This window comes from Pseudorca crassidens, chromosome 21, assembly GCF_039906515.1.
Source record: "Pseudorca crassidens isolate mPseCra1 chromosome 21, mPseCra1.hap1, whole genome shotgun sequence".
NCBI classification, from domain to species: Eukaryota; Metazoa; Chordata; class Mammalia; order Artiodactyla; family Delphinidae; genus Pseudorca; species Pseudorca crassidens.
The window spans coordinates 16,520,014-16,538,671 of record NC_090316.1 but is presented as its reverse complement, the minus strand read 5'-3'; the positions used below and the strand labels follow the sequence as shown (position 1 = coordinate 16,538,671).

The 18,658-nt window shown below is 41.6% G+C and overlaps 1 long non-coding RNA gene across 1 annotated transcript in view; it reads left to right on the top strand.

The window, feature by feature from the left end:
- Nucleotides 1-18,658, top strand: part of LOC137216148 (uncharacterized) — a 171,564-nt gene that overhangs the window by 151,912 nt on the left and 994 nt on the right. The gene's annotated exons all lie outside the window — the stretch shown is intronic.

Genomic DNA, 18,658 nt, shown 5'->3' with positions numbered 1-18,658 from the left:
ATTCTACCCTTTTTACTATGTTTGTGTTTAGTTTCAAAAAGTTCATTACAATCTGAAATCAGAGAAGAGGAACCCAACTGAAGGTGATTCCTCTTCACTGGCTTCTTCCCAAAGAGGCATGAAAAATCTTGTCTTAAAAACAAGTTGTCCCAACATCGCTGTCCTCATTAGAGCCCAGACTTGATTCCTGAAACCAAAAGGCTGCAACCTCCAGGCCTGTCCAAAAAGAGTGAGGAGAGGTAACCTCTCTGGCCTGGGTCCTCCTCCTGCTCTCTCCCCTAGGACTGCAGTTTCCCACTAAGGACTCAGTAAAATCCCCTGTTCCTCAGAGTCTCCAATGAACATCTTGGTTTAAGTGCCCTCCTACCTCAGAGTCTTCTCTTCACAATGGAAGGAGAGGAAGCCAAGCATAGTGGGAAAACTGGACAACAATTGTGGATAAAGGAAGGATGCATCATTGGAGGTCTGTGGAAACATGAAAATTGATGCAGCCTTTCTCATCAGGTTTAGAATGCCCCCACATTTAAATGAAGTGTTTAGTGTGCAGTCAAGGAAGCCAGGCCTTGGCTTCAAAGATGTTGGCAGCCCATGGTTTATCAAAACAAAAAGAACAACTGTAATTTAGGATTGTTTCCAGGCTGCAGTAAGGCCAGTAGTCATCTTGGATGAAAGTTCCATATGGCTCTCACTTCAAGCAGAGCTCATCCATTTGGAATAGTCAAGGACGTTTATCAGCAATCAATCAGTGAATATTTATTGAGCATCTTGGACAGGAACCAGCTTTCTTGTTTAAAACAGTCATGTAACACTCCACAGTTTCATCAGAGAAGAACTCCAGAAGGAAATCTCCAAGTAAACAGAGGGAGATGTACCCTACTGTCCCTACCCCTCCGCCTACAGAAGTTAATTTTTTCCCTTAAGAATTTCAGTCCCTCCCACTATCATAAAACACAGCTCTTCTTCTGCTAAACCCCTGGTTCAGACTTAGGCAAAAATGCCCTTTCCTTGGTTCTCTCAATAAAGTCTAGACAGCCTGACATTGGACAAGAACAACTAGTAAATATTAGCACACAGCAAAAAAAAAGTATTTTATGGAAAGTTCACCAGAGAAAAAGCAGTCATGACTCCAAATTGGGTTAGTGAGGCCATGATAGCTACTCAGCCACAGGTGCAGGATGGCTCTAGAGTCATCTTGCAGAAGCCTCCTCACTCCACTCCTGCCAGCAGCCTCCCAATTTCTAAAGTCCCCAGTTCTCTTAGTTTCTATATTCTATTCCCTAGGGAAGTACAGCATCTCTTTAACTGAAGCCATGATAAGAGTATAATAGTCTGAAGAATATTAAAGAACATCTGTTCTACCTCCCTGCCTTTCTCCTCACTTTTCATGTATTATACAACCTGAAGATAGAGCCCAGTTATCTGAAAGAGGTCAGTTGATACTTTTAAAAACCTCAGTCCAGGCTAAACTATAGTAACCAATCCTAACCTCAAATAGTATGAGTACAGGTTTTAAATAGTTGGGATTGAATTCAAGCCAACAAATATTTATTTAATAACCAGTATGGGCTAAATAATATATAAAATATAGAAAGGCTAACAAAGATAAGTAAAACTTGGCTAATAATGGGAATAGGACGAGTATAGACTCCACTATAATATCAAACAGAAAGTAAGGAGCATAAAAATATCTTTTAATGTGCTAAGGTGGCTTATAGGAGGAAGAGAATACATTTAACTGGAAACTGAGGGAGGACTTCTTAAGAGTTAGCATTGGAATGGGCATTGAAGGATGAAGTGAACAGAAATGAATGGTTCTCCAAAAATGGGAATATTATTAGCCAAGGCCCAGAGTTCAACAAGCATGGCAGTAGTCAGGCCATGGAGCCCATATGGGGGATTAATCGAAGAAGAAGCTGGAAAGCAGATTCAGAGTAAAGTTTGTGCTTAGTTCCATAAGTGACAGTAAACTGCTGAAGATTTTTGAGCGTGGAGATGCAGTGATTTGAGCCGTACATTAGGTGAAATAATTGAGCGTAAATATATGGGATAGATGGGTTGGAGGCAGAGAAATCAGTTAAGGTCAACTGTAACATTCTAGGTGAGGAGAAATAAAGGTCTAAACAAGGGAGGTGTTACTGGGCACGAGAAAGGTTGGTGTGAGAGCCCAGGAGTGGCAGCATCATCGTATGTGGAGGGCAAGGAAGAGTGAGGAGAAAAAGGACTCCAAGGTGTCCAGCCCAAGAGGCTGGGAGGGTGGTGTAGCCATCAACCTTGACCCTGGAGTATCAAAACTATAAAAAGCAACCAAATGAAGCAAGCTGAGGAAGACCTCGTAAAAGGAACAGAGTTCTGAGACAGTTGATCCCTTTGCTATTCTCTTTTTCATTCTATTCAGTGTTCAAACACCCATCAGGTATCTTCTTTGTAGGGAGGGAAGCTGGAATGCGTACTTGCTCTTGTTAGTTCCCAAATATCCTATCCATCTGTAGACCAGGTTTGAGGCTCTCGGGAGATCTGATTCTCTCAGTTCAGCTCCAAGGATCCCCTAACTGATGAAAAAGGTGAAAGACAGCCTAGAGATTAGGTAATCAAAGTACATTAAAGGAGTCATTGATTCAGAATCTCTTACAAAAACATATCCGCTGAGCAGAAATCTAACTTTGCAAATAGAATCCTTAAAGTAAGTGTCCAAGCAGAGAACAAAGTGGCGCACGAGATGCTTTAGATTATAGACAAGCTCTCTCCAAAGTCTCTGATCTGGAAAATCAGTCCCAGTGCCAATAATACAAAGAAAAACTGTCCTCCAGAGCTCCTTCTTATTCCCAGTGACAAGCAGGGCAGCAGATGGTCAGCCATTCGGGGACCTCTTGTTTTTGCGATTACAGCAGAGAAAATAGCCTCCTGGGCAGAACCAAGTCAGTGCAGGTCTGTGTCATGAACATTTCCTGCTTCAGAATTGCCCTCGATTACTGTCCCTCTTCCTTGGACCTTGGGAATAGTGATGATATCAAATGCTAGTGAGGATGAGAAGAAATTGGATTTCTCATATATTGTTAATGGGAATGTAAAATGATGCAGTCACTTTGGAAATCAGTTTGGCTGTTTCCTTAAAAACTAAATATACCACTTATCATTCAACCCAGCAATCACACTCTGGGCATTTATTCAGGAGACATGAATACATATGGCCACACAATAATCTGTACATGTATGTTGATAGCAGCTTTATCTATATGGCTAAAAACTGGAAACAACCAAAATGTCCTTTAATAGGTTAAACTGTGGTACATCCATACCATGAAATATTACTGAGGATGAACTATTGATGCACGTAACAACGTGAATGGATTTCAAGGACATTATGCTGAGCAAAAAAAAAATCCAATTTCAAAAGGTCACGTACTGTATAATTTGATTTATATAGCATTTTCAACACGAAAAATGTATAAAGATGGAGAACAAATTAGTGGTTGCCAAGCGTTAGGGATGGAGTAGGGGAGGCGAAGGGTGTGCCTGAGGGGGATCTTTGTGGTGATGCAATAATTCTGTAACTTGATTGTGAAGGTGGTTACAGGAATGTATACTTGGGATAAAAAGTGGCATAGAACTCACACAGCACACTGTAGCAATGCCAATTTCCTGTTTCGATATGGCACCGTGATGGAGATTTGTCACAAAGTGTCTCATTGAACTTTGACAACATCCCTATGAGTTGTGTTTTACTACCCCGGGAAGGTAAGACTCAGACAGGTTACCTTGCCCAAGGCAGGCAACTGGCGAATGGCAGGGCTGAGATTCAGATCTAGGCAATCTGACCCTCAAACGTTTGTTTTTAATCTTGATGTTCAGCTACCCATGTCCTGGCAAGGAAAGCAGATAGGCAGAAAAAAATAATAAGCTTTTCATAGGATCATGACTACAGGGATACAGGTAGAGGAACTATCTAGAACTCATTACTTTAACCATTCAGCTCAGAGCTACCATTTTGAGTGCTTACAGACTAAGAATTTTCCTGAAACACTTTATATGTGTTTCTATTTTTACTCCTAAAACTGGCTTTTGCCATTGTCTAGTCCTTCCTTACTGGCTCTGAAACGTCACCTCTGACCTTGGAGTGGATGCCACGTCAAGTGATGCTCAGCTACTTAGGAGTTAGCGCATTTGCAAAGTTTCCCTGCTTTGTTCACTCCTGGGTTTCTGTGAACTCTTTCCTTTCACTGAGGACCATCCACTACAGTCTTTGGTCCCAGGAATTCTGACCACTTTACAGGCCAACATCCAGCCCTCATTGGTGGGTGAGGAATATGATTAGACAGTCTGCACTGGCATCTGCAGGAGTGCATGATAGGATATGCTTAATCCTTCACTAAGCATTCTGAACTACGTACAATGAATTTATGCTTCCTCCAGCACCAGCTATAGAGTGGAACTCAGTGAAAACCTGCCCTAGGTCACTACCAGGTGTGGCAGCAGCCAAACATCAAAGCCAGCCTAAGAGCAGAGCACGTGAAAATAATATTGTGTGCCAGGGGTCAGGACAACTAGGCAGGTGCCAAGTGGAATGCTAATCAGAGCCTGAGGTGAGAACCAGAATTCAGGTCTTGAGTTCAAGTTATGGCTGATTCAGTTTTATATTGGTCGACAATGTCATTATGTGAAAACTCAGAGTCAGAAGCATGGTGAAGTAGGAACCCAAGCAACAGCTCTGACTGGGGAATAACCTTAGTTTTTAATTTAAATATAGTTGACTTATAATATTATATTAGTTTCAGGTGTACAACATCGTAGTTGAATACTTTTATAGATTATACTCCATACAAAGTTGTTATAAAATATTGACTATATTCCCTGTGCTGTACATTACATCCTTGTAGCCTATTTATTTTATACCCAGTAATTTGTACCTCTTGCCCCTTCACCTGTTTTTCCCCTCCCCCAACTCCTTCCCCCACTGGTAACCATTGGTTTGTTCTCCGTATCTGTGAGTCTGTTTTTGCTTAATTAAAAGAAAAGAGAACATGAAGTCACTCAGTGAGCTTGAGATAGAAAACTTCTGGGCTGGGACTTTGGCACCATTTTTTCCCTGAAGTAAATGTTATGATCTGCCGCAACGTGTGATTATGGATTCTTGAAGGTCTCTGCTAATGATCTGCAAACACTTTGGGTGTAAGCTAAAGCTGTGGGTGGAATACTAGCCCAGAAGCAGCCAATATTATGATTTCTACATGGTATTTTGGGATTCTTTAGACTCTGGTTCTTCAAGCAGCATGCCTGAGTCTCATTTTCACAGGAAATTCTCTCTGCAGTGTTCGTGCACTCCTTGTAAACTGAGAGCACGGAGACGACATGGCAAACCAGTCAAATGACTTAGGCATCTTCAGATCCAGAACTCATGGAAATGTCTCACTTCCTGGGGCTTGAAGGGGCCACAGTGGGGGACTAGCAGACCTGCTCCAGTCCTCTGGGCAGAATCTGATTATTTCCCACAGCCTCCTGGCCCAGACACAAGGCCTTTAGAACAGAGCCAGGAATGTTTCCTGGAGTTTAATGCAGCCCGGAGGTCATGGGTGTGACGTTGCGCAGTGATTAATGACAGGGAACGCTTGGTCGGGATTATATTTAATTTATACTTAGGCGTTGGCAGTTTTTTGTAGACAATCATTTCTCCAGGACATCTCCTCATTGGCTCTGAACCATGTGACTGTTACTGTTAGATGTGTCCTTGGGATCCCAGACCTTCATGAATACTTGATGGAAGACTCACAGGACTGCCTGTGTGTCCCCATCTGGCACCTGTCCCCTATTGTTCCTATGTTCATTTCTATTGTATTTCCTAAAATGGTGCCACTTTCCTCTATTAATAGAACTGCTCAGCTAGTTGAATACTGTCAAAAAACGGAAACAGAACAAGGCGGAAAATGAGTATCCTCCCGTTCTGCCTTATTTGTGATCCCAAGTCCGTGAATGAAGTGTGTTCAATGGTTCTGTTACTTTATCTTTAGTAGCCATATTTAATCTCATTCCCTGACAATTTTAGACTCAGCTCAGAAGGTAGATAATAATGTCAATCCCTAAGGTTTAAAAATAAATTTTGATATAAAATCTGAATCTCTGGGCTTGCTTTTTAGAGGAGATGAGGTTTCTAGTGATTTCCTAAGGAAACTGGAAGTTTCCTAAAGTTAATTACTAAAGTTAATTTATTTGCTTAAGTAAATAAGCCATAAACAAAGAAAGCATGGGGGAAATCACTCTAACGTGATCATTTTGCCTTCAAGGCAGAAATCCTGGGATCTCTACGAAAATATCTGATTCATATGTGCTTCTATTTTGTTAAATTATTTCATCAGCCGTCATCACCACAATGCTGTTATTCTTAGGTGAGAAGCCAAGTTTAGCACTTACGTGGCTTGGTCCTGGTTTATCATGTTCCCTAGAGGATCAGACTCCTTTCCGCCTCCGTGTGGGTCAATCGGATACGTGATCTACTCCTTCCTCTCAACTCTGTGGCCGATGTCCACAAGAATTTAGACCCAGTATATCCTCTCTTTTATCTACACAAGCTGATGCCATCACTTTATTCTCTTAATATAATGAGGGTAATTTAGTGTCAAACTATAATTGATTTAACTGTTTCCTTGTCAACTGACCTATGAGTTGAGGGAAGAAAATCAGTCTCTAGAAATCTAAGTCAAATGTATCTTCTCAAAAGTTAGGCTTGATGCAGGGCCCTCCGAAAGTAAGACCAACTGTGTAGAAATTAGTGTTTTAAAATAGTTGCTATTTTACATTTGGGAAGAGTTAACTGTCCAAATGTTTGCATCCTAAGTTTAATTATGAAATAAGACACATTATCATTATTGAAGCTGGAACTTCTGGCTCAATTTTTTTTTTTTTTTTTTTTTTTTGGCTGTGTTGGGTCTTTGTTGCTGTGCGCCGGCTTTTCTCTAGTTGCGGTGACTGGGGGCTGCTCTTCGTTGCGGTGCGTGGGCATCTCATCGCGGTGGCTTCTCTTATTGCGGAGCACGGTCTCTAGGCACGTGGGCTTCAGTAGTTGTGGCATGCGGGCTCAGTAGTTCTTGCACGTGGGCTCTAGAGTGCAGGCTCAGTTTGTGGCACACGGGCTTAGTTGCTCCACGGCATGTGGGATCTTCCCTGGCCAGGGCTCGAACCCGTGTCCCCTGCGTTGGCAGGCGGATTCTTAACCACTGCACTGCCAGGGAAGTCCTCTGGCTTAATTTTAATTAGCATTACTTTAGAGTACCTAGTGCTATGAAAAGATAGACATTGCCTAGTTTAGGAAAGTGGAATGAATCTTGATTGTCTTCAGAAGCTGGCAATACTGGCTAGCGAATTCCAGGTACACATGAACGTGACCAAGACTGACAGGATAGTTGGAAAACAAAGGACTGGTTTTTGTTTATGTATTTGTTTTCACTTGCGGCCTTGTAAAACATATTTGTGTTTTTTTTGTTTTATTTGTGTTTTTTTTTGTGGTACGCGGGCCTCTTACTGTTGTGGCCGCTCCCGTTGCGGAGCACAGGCTCCGGACGCGCAGGCTCAGCGGCCATGGCTCACGGGCCCAGCCGCTCTGCGGCATGTGGGATCTTCCCGGACCGGGGCACGAACCCATGTCCCCTGCATCGGCAGGCGGACTCTCAACCACTGCGCCACCAGGGAAGCCCGTAAAACATATTTGGATGATTTAATTAAACTCTCCGAGCCTCATTTATTCAGCTGTAATGTGAAAAAAGTAATGGAACCTAACTCATTAGTTTACTATGAAGATTAAATAGGAAGATGCTTGTGCTGGCACGTGATAAGGGCTCAATAAATATTAGCTATTAATTTTTAAAAATGAAAACAGGACAGTTACAGCCTCTGAATAGAGTCCCTCCCTCCATCCCAAATTGTCATGTACTGTTTGACTCAAGTCATACCATCTCACTTGAAGTTGAGGGTCACAGGCTTTTATTCTAGAACCACTCTAAAGCCCCATAATACTGAAGTCAAAGTCAATATAAACAAAGCAATAGTTGGGAAAAAAAGTTTCCAAAAGATTTTAACCCTATTAAAATGGTTCCGAGTGAGCTTTCTACTGGATCCTAGTAAAGAAAAACAGATATAAGTTAAGCAGTGATCCATCACATTTAAAGCTTACCTGGTACTTAATTCTAAAGCATACTTTAAAAAAAGTCAGCATTTTATAAATCAGTTTGCCTTAATCAATTTGGCCTTTAATCAATTTCTACACATGATTTAGAGTTTCTCCCTTCTGCCCCACCCCACTTTTGAATTTATGGTGTGTCTTAGAATCAATGCTGATGCAAAATGAAGTATAGGGTGGGCATATGTTACTTCTAAATTTCCTTGCAGGTTTTATACTTTCTTTAGAAGTGCCCACTTCTTTTGTAACAATTCATGGACTATTAGTGTTTACCAGGGTAAACGTTGCACATTTTACCCCTTTTTCATGTTAGCCATTTCCTCTGGAGACAGGACTCATAAATACCTCCCATCACTTTGGGAATTCATTCTATTTCCTATATGTCCTCCCTCTTGAAAAAAATGCATTGCCAGTTCCAGTGTCAAGGTGGTAGAGAATAGTTATATAAATATATATAATACACAGTTAGAAATCAGGTATGGTGAGGGTGAGCCTAATTGAACCAACCACCATCACCACCAGCAAACATGTTGCAACCACCATTTTAAGGAAAAGTAAGCTGGGTGGCAGGAAAAGCACCATTCATGGAAAGTTCCCTGGGGTCAGGAGACTTTCTGGGAGAATATTGGGAATCAAGAGTCATTCTGAAGATGTGCCAGCTGGACAAGAGCCTCACTTGGCCTTTGTATGACCCCAATAGATGTTTCTCCACGGTCGTTGTTCTGTTCTTGCCCCCCCCATGGCTATCTAGGTCAGGCTTCTCAAACTTCAAGGTGCGGATGAATCACTTGGGGCTCTTGATGAAATGCAGACTCTGCTTCGATAGATCCGGGATGGGGGTTGAGATTTTGTATTTCTAGCAAACTTCCGGGTGATGCTGTTGCTGCTGGCCCAGGCCAGACTTTAAGTGGTGGGACCTAGGCGACCAGCATGAGGTGGGCTGGGACAGAGACTCCACTTGATTCTCGTTTCATATGTTGCTTTTCTATAGTGACAGTCAGTGACAACTCCCACCCCTTTGTTTTTTCATTGGCAAATTTTTCTGTTATCATGAAATTCCTGTATAGAGACTCTCTCTCGGCTCTACACTATAATCCCCTGAGAAGCTTTTTAAAAATTTGATTCCCACATCACACATTAGTAAAACTAAATCAGAATCTCAGCGCGGGGCTGGGGGTCAGAAAGTTTAAAGATCCCCGGGCGATTCAGATGCAGCTGAGAACCGCTCACTAGGAAGCTGTAGAAGGTGGGAAAGAGCCTCATAAATCTGGTTCCAAGCTATGTTGCCAACATGTGTAAGTCCAGGCATTTTCTTTGCCTTCAGTATTAACCTGAGAACTGGCTGGAAATAATTCTCTCAGAAGTCCGTTTGCACATAGAAGGCACCTTTTCTGGAAACTAAGAAGTCAAACACCAGTGGAGGAAAATCTATAGGAAAGCTAGAGGATTAAGTTTTTCCTTGATTTCTCTGAGTTGGAATTATATCATAAATTCATTCAGAGTTTTACCTTTCATTTCTGTACCTTACAGACCTATTCTTTGAACCATTTTGGAAGAAATGAATGATTTTTTTCTTCAAGAAGGTGCAAACACGTTAAGACAAAAATCCAACTAATTATCCAGATAATTAAATAATTACAACCTTTACAGGTACCCAGGGAGCTGACAGCTCCATGAGACGGGGATTGCAAATAGAAGAACCATGAAAAAGAGAGAAGCCTTTTTTTCTCCAAAGTTGGCTCGTTCAAGCAGACTAAAACAACTGAAACCATGTTATTTTAAAAGCAAAATTGAGATGAGGAAGAGTTTAAAGAAATATAAAACATGATATTCATCACAGTTTTTCTTCCATATTTTCAAGTATGTAATGATTCCCCAATTATTATGATCATGACTGCTTGCAAAAAAAAAAAAGAAAACTCCTTTTCTACAAGTCAATCCACATGTGATACATATTTTAAATACCTTTAGTTTGTTTAAAACTTTTTATTCCTAGGATTCCCCCAGTTTTTTTCATAATGTCCTCATGATACACATGGCTAGTATATCTGTTCTCACTCAACAGGAAGAAAAACAAGACATTGGTTGGGAAACGACCACACCCAGGCTGCCGAAAACAACCTCATCTCTCAGGAAACTAGAGGAGAGTTCACAGTTCTGAGCCAACATACTATTCAGCCCACTGGGCATCTCAAGCAATGATATTCACTTGATACCTGAAAATTACATTTTCGAAAATGCCCCAGAGCATACTCATTCATTCATCCATCCATTCATTCAACAAGTATCTATTGAGGGCCACTTATATTCCAGGCACTAGTCTTAGGTGCAAAATATAGAAGTCATGGCACTTGTCCTCAACAGTCTAGAAGCCTTTGGAGGAAGCCAACGTATGGACAAAAAGGCAGTGGCATATAGAGATGAAGAACTCAGGCACAGGGGTCAGACAGGTAGATATTTGTGTGTGTGTGGGGGGGGGTTCTAGTTTGATTGAGAAATAATTGACACACATCACTGTATAAGTTTAAGGCATACAGCACGATTTACATATATTGTGAATTGATGACCACAATAGGTTCAGCTAACATCCGTCTTTTGTAAAAAGAAAAGAAAGAAGAAAAGAAAAAAGGGGAAAACATTTCTCCTGATAAGAATTCTTAGGATTTATTCTCTTAACTTTCCTGTTTAGAGATGGATGTTTGAATTCCAGCCCTGCCACTTTCTTAGCTGTATGATCTTAAGTTATTTACATCCTCAGTTTCCACGTCTGTAAAATCTGGATGTGCGTGGTACCTACATCAGAGTTGTACAGACTCAGTGAAATCTTCCATGTAAAGCCACTTAGCCCAGTACCAGGCATACACTAAGCAAGCCAGCCTGTGTACAGTTCGGTGGTAGCACACAGAAAGAGCAGAGATTGATGTGACTGAGGGGACAGTGGCGTTTCTGCTGTGAGATTTTACAAATATAAATAAAGCGCGTTGAAGCCAGAGGGGAGAAATGTCTGGAGTATCTCTGCAGCTATAGAACATTCAACTTAGGAAAGACAGAGACACCCAGTTATCTGTGGGGCTGAAATCAGAGAGGATCTTGATGAGGCACAGAGTGTGCAATAAGATTGGGTTTTTCCCAGCTCTCTCCTTTTAAATATTTAAATCTTGATAGTATACACTTCCTGTGTATGCATATCCTGTTAGAAAATAGATATCGTAGTAAGGGTCTCATCGCAGTGTTGTTACTGTTATATAAGAGAATGTATGTGAAATTCTAAACAGTAAAGCATTGCACAAAATAAATGATTGCACTAATTATGCAAAAAAAAAACATAGTCTTCCCCGCTAGGGAACCTGGGCACAGCTGATGAAGGGAAGCCCTGTGAATAATAAGAAAGTTGAGTAAAAATGAATTAGTTAAGAAAATTCTACAGGCTGGTCAGAAGTTAGAAAGGGCTTCAGATTCCAGGACCCATGACCCTGGAGGGAAAGAGAAAGAACAAAAGGAATGAGTGGCCTCTCCCCTTGCCCCAGAAGGATAAGTCAAAGATCAGAAGATTAAAAAATACACTTGCCTGATGGGCAAACACTACCCAGAGCAACAGTGAGCTAGGCCCGATGGGAACCCAAATCAAATAGCATGCAACATTAAACAAGCAGCTTCAAAAGCTATGCTGTCCTGGGGCTCAAGCATAGCCTGAAATCACAGCGACGACAGTGCCCTACATGTGGGCACCTGCCAGCCTGCCATCTGCATATCTGTGGGAGATCTACTGATGGATGAGTCTTGGGAGGACCAGAGATCCTAGGATTCTGAGGTTGGAGCAAATGAAACAAAGCAACAGGAATTTGTTTCCTGCCCCAGTGTGCGGGCATCCCATGACCAGCGGCAGTAATGGCCCATCTTAACCAGTCTCTTGCTGTAGTTTGGCTTTGCTGACCTTCTGGCTGCCAGCTGTCCTCTCCTATGACCTGGGGATCTGGCCTGTGTGTAGACACATAGCTTTTAAGAGTTGCCTGCTTCCTTCTTATAAACTTTTCACCTCCCAACCCCTCACTGCACCTCTACGGTGCCTTTTTAGACTTGTTTCCTGATCATCTCCCTGCCCCCACCCCCTCTCCCACACCTTTGACCATGAAATGTTACTACCATAGATAATATTCAGTATATCTGTTTAAATACAATGGGCCTTTGGAGGACTACAGACCACTGTATTATCTAAGTTTTTGTTTGCTCTGCCAAAAACAACATTCACCTGTTTTCTGGGTAAGGTCACTCCCACATGAATGAATGCATGTGGTCAATTCCCCTTCTGCTTAAGTGGACCAGAGTTGGTTTCTCTTATTTGCAACCATGAACCTTGAGTGGTACACCCACTCTGTGTTTTGGCACATTAAGGCAGAGGAATGGGGAAGTTTTTTAATGGAAAAAAGGGAAAGCTTCAGGTGTGCCCTGGTTGGAGGCTGCTGGCGTGAGGAAGCTGTCGGCAGGCTAACTAGTAGGGCATCCGTGTGATTGGCTAACGGTGGATGTTTGGCTTTCTCTGGTTGGTCCTAAGTTGGAAGCAGAGACAGGGAAGCTGTCAGTTATCACCCAAGTTCTGTCCATTTGGGGCTGATTATTATGGAAGTTATTGTTTGTGTTCCTGGATTGTCACTAGAGAGAGCAGTCTGACCTTCTGTACATCTCACTTATAGCAGGCTGGCTTCCTGGGCTCGTTATGGTAGGTAAGGAGGTGATTTCCTGGGCAGTTGCTGCAGTTGGTGGGTCAGAGCCTAGTTTTACCTACAGCCTGGTCGTTGTCCCTTTGTATGTTCAGTCTCTCAATCTCAACCCAAAAGGCCATACAGCAGGACCAGTCATACCTTAGTGGCCATGAGTTTGGATGAGGAGTAATCCAGCCTCCCCACAGCAGAGATTAGTGAGGATCCAGTGGATCTGCATGGACCTGAGAACACCCCTCCTCAGCCAATACACTGACTCAAGCTGGAAAAATGACCTTCCAGAAAGGGTAGCCCCAGAAGGTTGGTAACGTTGTTACAGAGACTCCTTAGAGGACAGCCCCCTCCTTTCCATGCCCCCTTTTAGGCACGTGGGTTCTGCTGCTTGCTGGTCTCTTTTAGCTCAAAGGAAAGACTCTGATGTTGTTCATTTGTACTTTATTTCAAATTATGATGTGTATTGTTTACTACTTATTATTATATGATTATTAACTTATTTACTCATGAAACAGGAAGCTTGATCTAATTTTAAGGTTATAGGTCCTTTGTAGAACTCCTGAAATCACACTGCACACGCAGTCACCAGGCTTTTAGCTGACTTATTAGGTTGACACTTACGAAATTGCCAATATTCAGTAGTTTTTGCCCCACAAAATGGTGATTTCATAGTGTCCAACCAAAAAACAAACTAGTGTCATGAGTTTTATTCTACAAACCAACTGGGCGACTAGAAAACACTTGTAAAAACTTGTAAGGCCAATTGTAAATTCTTGTTTTTATTTAGGAATTCCCCCCTCCCACCTCAGTAAACACACACACATAGACACACACACATGACTGAACCCTGCTATTAATTTTTCTTTACATCTTTATTGGAGTATAATTGTTTCACAATACCGTTTTAGTTTCTGTGGCACAACAAAGCGAATCAGCCATATGCATACACATGCCCCCATATCCCCTCCATCTTGAGCCTCCCTCCCACCCTCCCTATCCCACCCCTCTAGGTCATCGCAAAGCACCAAGCTGATCTCCCTGTGCTATGCTGCTGCTTCCCACTAGCTAACTATTTTACAGTCAGTAGTGTATATATGTCGATGCTACTCTCACTTCGCCCCAGCTTCACCCTCCCACCCCATGTCATCAAGTCCATTCTCTATGTCTGCCTCTTTATTCCTGCCCTGCATCTAGGTTCATCAGTACCACTTTTTTTTTTTTTTAGATTCCATATATATGCCTTAGCATACGGTATTTGTTTTTCTCTTTCTGACTTACTTCACTCTGTATGACAGACTCTAGGTCCATCCACCTCACTACAAATAACTCAATTTCGTTTCTTTTTATGACTGAGTAATATTCCATTGTAAATATGTGCCACATCTTCTTTATCCATTCATCTGTTGATGGACATTTATATCGGTTCCATGTCCTGGCTATTGTAAATAGTGCTACAGTGAACATTGTGGTGCATATCTCTTTTTGAATTATGGTTTTCTCAGGGTATATGCTCAGTAATGGGATGGCTGGGTCATATGGTAGTTCTATTTTTAGTTTTTTAAGGAACCTCCATACTGTTTTCCGTAGTGGTTGTAACAATTTACATTCCCACGAACAGTGTAGGAGGGTTCCCTTTTCACCACACCCTTTCCAGCATTTATTGTTTCTAGATTTTTTTGATGATGGCCATTCTGACCAGTGTGAGGTGATACCTCATGGTAGTTTTGATTTGCCTTTCTCTAATAATTAGTGATGTTGAGCATCGTTTCATGTGTCTCTTGGCCATCTGTATGTCTTCCTTGGTGAAATGTCTGTTTAGGTCTTCTGCCCATTTTATAACTGGATTGTTTGTTTCTTTGATATTGAGCTCCATGAGCTATTTGTATATTTTGTAGATTAATCCTTTGTCTGTTGTTTCATTTGCAAATATTTTCTCCCATTCTGAGGGTTGTCTTTTTGTCTTGTTTACGGTTTCATTTGCTGTGCAAAAGCTTTGAAGTTTAATTAAGTCCCATTTGTTTATTTTTGTTTTTATTTCTGTTACTCTAGGAGGTGGATCAAAAAAGATCTTGCTGTGGTTTATGTCAAAGAGTGTTTTTCCTATGTTTCCCTCTAAAAGTTTTATAGTATCTGGTCTTACATTTAAGTCTTTAATCCATTTGGAGTTTATTTTGGGGTATGGTGTTAATGTTCTAATTTCATTCTTTTACATGTAGCTGTCCAGTTTTCCCAGCATCACTTATTGAAGAGGCTGTCTTTTCTCCATTGTATGTTCTTGCCTCCTTTGTCGTAAATTAGGTGCCCATATGTGTGTGGGTTTATCTCTGAGTATTCTATCCTGTACCATTGATCTCTATTTCTGTTTTTGTGCCAGTACCATACTGTCTTGATTACTGTAGCTTTTTGGTACAGTTTGAAGTCGTGAAGCCTGATTCCTCCAGCTCCATTTTTCTTTCTCAAGATTGCTGTGGATATTCGGGGTCTTTTGTGTTTCCATGTGAATTGTAAGATTTTTTGTTCTAGTTCTGTGAAGAATGCCATTGGTAGTTGGATAGGGATTGCACTGAATCTGTAGATTGCTTTGGACACTATGGTCATTTTCACAATATTGATTCTTCCTATCCAAGAACTTGGTATATGTCTCCATCAGTTTATGTCATCTTTGATTTCTTTCATCAGTGTTCTATAGTTTTCTGAGTACAAGTCTTTCTAATTCTTTTTAAAGTATGTCGGAAGAAACTATAAAAGCACATTCTCTCTAATCAGCAGAGGGACTTAACTATTACGGGGAACAGTTTTATGAACCATATTTTATGTCTTCTTTCATTTATCTACTCTTGAGTTGAGACTTTTTTTTAGATCTCAAAGTGATGCATTTGAATTCCCCGTCAGGATGGAGTGATAATGAAGAAAATTAAATTTAATCTCCTCTACAGAGAGTTGACTGAGGAAAGGCAGAGGGAGATTGGAAACCATGTTATTAGCCTGTAAAGAAATATAGAGGCCAATATTAGGTAAACCACAGGTAGTTGCACATTTCTCCCTGGCTGTCAATTAAGGGGCAGCCATCACAACTGCCTGATGTTGAAAAGTGTGTTTGCCATTGATTTTCTAACGTGCAGGTAGAAATCTTGTCAGCCACTGTCAATTTAAAGCCCCCTGTAATTACATGTCTTGCAAGAGCGATTCTAATCTTATTTTCTATGCCAAAGCCTTGTCCCCAAATACTGTTCCATGGTAAATCAGAAGGGAGGCTGCAGCAATTGCTATCACGAGGGATGTGTAAGGCTCCCTGAAGAATTTTCCTTTAATTAATGAATTACACATTACATCCCTCTGATGGAGGTCATCTTAGTCATTTTCCTTTCCTACTGGAGTGAAAACCTTTCATGTGCGAGACAAGTTCAAGGTCGGGGAGTGTTATCGGTGGAGTTACTAATATCCAAACTCTGAGCTGTCTACCAGGTGACATCACCTTTTTGAGATTATAGAGGTAAGGATGCTCTACAGACATAACCATGAAGTTTTGATTCCCCTCAGTTCAGATTTTCTTAGACATCACACTTAGCATCCATTACTACTTCTTCCACTCCCTTGGTACTTAATCAAAAGCAGCCTTGTGATACTATCTGTTAATGTTTCTTATTTCTCTCACGCTGTTAATCCAGTGAGCGAAGAAACCATGTGTTCTACCCCAGAGCACTATTTCAGTGCTGGCCGTAAATACGTATCTGTTGAATAGTTAAGTGGACCTTCATCTACACACCTAGGACTCCATACTATTCACTGAAAAAAAAAAGCACAACCTAAAAGTTGAGAATTATGTTTTATTTGGCAGACAAAACAGAGGACTCAAGCCCAGGACACAGCATCACAGATGGCTCTGAGGGAATGCTCCGAAGAGGTAGGGAGGAGCAGGATATCTAGGAGTTTTAGTGACAAAAACCAGGTAGTCAGAACATCAAAAGGTTACTGTTCATTAAAGAAAACCAGACATCTCAAGTCAAGGAATTTAGCCCTTTTCTATATGGGAAGATGCAAGAGTCTGGGCTCACTGAAATCATTCCTTTGATATGCACCTCAGCTACCTGGAGCCAGTATCCTGTATTTTCTCATCCTGAGTCTCCTCAGGGTGCACCTTTGGGTGCGGGAGCGCTGCAGTGGCTGATGGCTTGATGGTGGGCATCCTGTTTCCATCCCGCTGTCCGGGCGGCTGTATTGTGCTTGCTTGATGGCTGCAACATCCTTTTCGTACGGATATGGCAGCAACATTTTTCATTTACAATGCCAAGAACCCAGGATAGACCTCAAGTTGACATTATTTCTAAAGGTATTGATTTGAATCCTGGATTCAAATTCCACATGTTAACTTTGGTATTTTTCTCAAAATAATGGGGCATTTTGGGGAAGCAAGTGGAAAGAAAGCTATTTTACACATGGACATTATAGAGAAGCACACAGGACCTTAACCAAGGTTAGATGATTGTCAAATGCAAGAGTGAAGGGAAAGCAGAGGACGGACATAGACAGTGTCCTGTGTCCTCCCTTGGAAAGGAGCCCTGGGGTTCTGGCCTTTTGGCATCCCTCCCACTCACGACGCCTGCCGTGTGCTACAAAGCAGGTTTTGCTCTGGCCCCTTGGCATGATCTCTTCCCGTGAATTCTCTTATAATGTCTCTACAAGGCTTCTGTACACCAAAGAAATATAAAACCCAAGATATCCCGGGAAAAGTCAGAAAAAACTCACCCTCTGCTTCACCCCCGAGGGCCAAACATTCAGTTTCAGAGTTTGGCACTGAAAAAAGGAAAATGTCATGTAAAGAAAAACAAACCAAACAAAACCAGCCGACTGGTTCTTTGTCTCTTTTTGTTCCTTCTTTGTTCGAAATGGAAATTTCACTTTGGAAATCAAAAACAAATAAAATCCCCAGAAAACATATAAACCCTTCCTCAGTTTGCTTCAAGCACTGAGCTTCCCTCTGCTGCCCATTATAGGAGTAAAAACCTCTAAACCCTGACAAATAAATCATTCTGAAAGCTGGGGCTTCCCAAGGGTAACATCAGAGATTATCAGTCAGGCAGAAATGTTAACATCCATTTTCCCAACATTGTGAGGCCTTTTGTTAGTGCCGGTTTTTTTCTTTGCAGAAAAGGCACAGTGCCCTGCATTGTGGGGACATTTTATGCAAATAGCAGTTAACCGTGTGAAACTGCTCTGTCAGTCTCTAACCCAGTCAAATGCCCCTTACAGAAGGATTTTCATCTCACTGTAGAGCCAAAAGCATTGATGCCAGATGTGTCTGCTCCCAGGTGAAAATGGTCAGGCTTTGAACAGGCTGAACTGTCAGTGGTGGCCCAGGAAAGGGGAGGCTCTACCCAACAGCAGGAGAAGGACTCTTCCCTGCCTCCTCTGTTCCTGAGGCTGAAAATTGGGTCAGATCCTGAGTCAATCTGTCTTCAGGTTCACCCATGTTGTAGCATGTGTCAGAATTTCATTCCTTTTTAAGGCTGTATAATATTCCATTGTATGAATAGACCATATTTTGTTTCTCTAGTCATCTGTCGATGGAGGCTTTGGGTTGCTTCCACCTCTTAGCTATTGTGAATGATGCTGTTATGAGCCTGAGTATACAAATATTTCTTCAAGTTCTTCCTTTCAACTGTTTTGGTTATATTCCAGGAGTGGAAATGCTGGATCTTATAGTAATTTTATTTTTAATCTTTCGAGGAACCTCCATACTGTTTTCCATAGTGGCTGCACCATTTCACATTCTCACCAACAG